The following is a 2,849-nucleotide window of genomic DNA, read 5'->3' on the forward strand; positions in this document are numbered from 1 at the left end:
GTATGATCTCAATTCTTTTGTACTTATGGAGGGCTGTTTTATGACCCAGTATGTGATCAATCTTGGAGAATGTGCCATGTGCACTCGAGAAGAAAGTGAATTCCCTAGCATCAGGATGCAGAGCAAAGGCCCTTGTTTCTGATATGGCTCCTGGAATGCCTTTTTGACCTCCTGATTTTTGCCCCACTTCAGTCAACCCCTTCCCCCTCCTTTCTCCAGTCCCCACTAATACTAATTGACCTTCTCTGCTCACGCCATGTTCAGCCATGTTTCTTCCTGCCTTGAGCCTTTGCGTGTGCCTGGAATATTAATTCTTGCTTCTCCCTGGCTGACTCCTCCTCTTCCCTTACATTCAGCTTATGTCTGAATTTTGGAAAGCATTCTCTGACTCTTTGAATCTGTGCTGACAGAAGAACCTCTGGCCATTTGAATCAGATATAACATTATGCTTTATGCCTTTGATATATTCTTGACAAGCCTATAAACTCCTTGAGGACAGATCTTTTTTGTTTATTGCTATACCCAATTGAGATCACAGTGCCTGGCACAACTAGGCACTTAATAAATATATTTGGAATGACTGAATGATGAATGAAATTGGGAGGTGGCAGCAGGTGGCCATGAGGCTCCCTACGTCTGAGCCTGTGACTTTATTTCAGGTCTGAAATGATGAATTCTGAAAATGGGAAACATTGATTTTGTGTGGTTTCTTCTTCCCCAAGCATCTTGATTGAAACAAACACTGAAAATGCCCCCCCCCAACATCAACCTACTAAGTAAGGAGAGTGATTATTACAAAGGTGAGTGCTTATGCTTTAACTCTTCCACTTGTGGTCATGTGCCTCTTTAACCGCCAAAACATGTGAGGGGAATATTCCTCTGCTGCTGGTTTCTGCAGCTGGTGGTGTTGGAAATGTCCAGACAGTGGGTGTGTGAAGCCAAAACGTTTCCAGGGAACCCACAGAGAGCAGCTACTGTGATGTGTCACACTGTCCTCTGATCTAAGCTTTGGGAAATCTGGCTCGTCGGTCATGCTTCTGGACTCGCAGTCAAATGTCCTCGTGAGCCAGTTATCTTCTTTATCTCGGCCTCAGCATTCAGTAAGTTCCACCGTACCACACCAGCTTTATTCTCAGCGCAGGGAGAACAAGTGGTGATGGTAACAGCATCTTTGGCAGGAAGTTGTGGGGGCGGGGGTGAAGACTTTGTGAGTTGGAAAGGAAAAATCACTCTAGGCCATCCACCTTGATCTCTTCATATTTTCTCTTAAAACCACTACCATTCATAGATTAGTTTTTCTTTCTTTCCAATGCAAGATGCGGGGATGTGCAGGTGTTAGTAGTGGCCAATGGTAATCATGACTAAGTTCAAAAACCTTAAATCAAGTTAGTTGTCCCTTATTGTTATCTCCAGATTTAGATGGTTGCCAGGATCTTTAAAGTCTGTGTCCCAAACATCACTGCTGTCTGTCCCTTCTATTCCGTTTCAGTAGTCGTCACACGGGTGTAAGCCTCAGTGACTATGAGTCGTCAGACTTATTGGAACAACTTCCTCTCCAGGCTCCATGTCTCTAGGCTCTGCATCTTTAATTTACCGTACACACTACCGCTCAATTAATCCTCATGAAGGTCTGGACTGACCTGGTCCCATGACCTTCAGGATAAATTTCAAATGCTAATAATTCAAGATGCTTCTGATCTAGACTCAGCTTACCTGTGCAATATAACATCTCATTGTTCCTCTTGGTTCATTATACCTATAACTGACCTTGTTGGGGGCATACACACCTTATTGGGGAGGAATCATATTTTGTCTAGTCACTTTCTTCAGCAAGCTATAGCTCTTTAAATGACAAGCCCATCAGGTTCCATGGCTTTTTGGTCAGTCTAGTTCTTAAAAAGTCCCTTCTAGTGCAATTTTTAAGTTCTACTTTTAGGGGCACCTGGGTGGCTCAGCTGGTCAAGCATCCAACATCAGCTCAGGTCATCATCTTACAGTTTGAGAGTTTAAGCCCTGTGTCGGGCTCTGTGCTGACAGCTCAGAGCCTGGAGCCTGCTTTGGATTCTGTGTCTCCCTCTCTCTCTCTCTGCCCATCTCCCACTTATATACACTCTCTCTCTATCTCTCTCTCAAAACATAAATAAACATTAAAAAAATTAAAAATAAATAAATAAAATTCTACTTTTCTCTCCTCCCTTCCATTTCATAGGCTTCATCTGTGTCCTGGAGATGTTCAGGACGGCAGGATGTTGCCTGTTCTCGCCCTCCTCTTTATCTTCCTTCCCTTGTTCTAGATCCTTTGGTGTGCTGAGGAGGAAGTTCCTTTGTCTTTGGTGGCCATTGTAATCTTTCTGGAGTTGTCCCTGTTTCTCTACTATCAACTCATTGTCAATGCTGTCTCTGTTTTCCTTACCAAACTGTGGGGTTATTAGCTGCTCTGCTGCCACGTCCCTAATTTACCCTCCTGTCCCCTGTCCTCTTCCTCAGCTCAAAGAGGTTCCAAAGGCAAATCATCTAATATCATATATGATATACTTCCAATCATGAGATAAAAGATCAGTTACCCTTTGTACTCAGTAAATCTCTTGGAGGCCACCTCACGTGGCTTTGGGGGAGGATTAAACTCACTTCCCCCTTTCATGGAGAGGAGAGGGGAAAAATATGCAACTCTTGCTTTGGCGGATGACTTACATTTTTGAAATTTCCTCGACTCCCCTTATCCCCACCATTGCACATTCCTCTGCTAGTGTAGATTGTCATGGGGTAGTGGTTGTAGGTAAATAACGTAGTTTAGTTACCTCTAAAAAGCCTTTAAGGAGTGTCTGACCTTTCAAGGGTTTTCCTAATGG

General features: G+C 43.7%; 1 long non-coding RNA gene across 1 annotated transcript in view; it reads left to right on the forward strand.

Annotated features, from left to right (window-relative positions):
• The first annotated feature begins 1,030 nt into the window (after nt 1-1,030).
• LOC115303024 overlaps nt 1,031-2,849 on the forward strand; it is a 56,643-nt gene continuing 54,824 nt past the window's right edge. Inside the window, exon 1 of the long non-coding RNA XR_003913772.1 lies at nt 1,031-1,100. This is a non-coding gene — a long non-coding RNA (uncharacterized LOC115303024). The remainder of the gene's footprint in view (nt 1,101-2,849) is intronic.

The sequence above is a fragment of the Suricata suricatta genome, chromosome 9 (assembly GCF_006229205.1).
Source record: "Suricata suricatta isolate VVHF042 chromosome 9, meerkat_22Aug2017_6uvM2_HiC, whole genome shotgun sequence".
In the NCBI taxonomy this organism is placed as follows: domain Eukaryota; kingdom Metazoa; phylum Chordata; class Mammalia; order Carnivora; family Herpestidae; genus Suricata; species Suricata suricatta.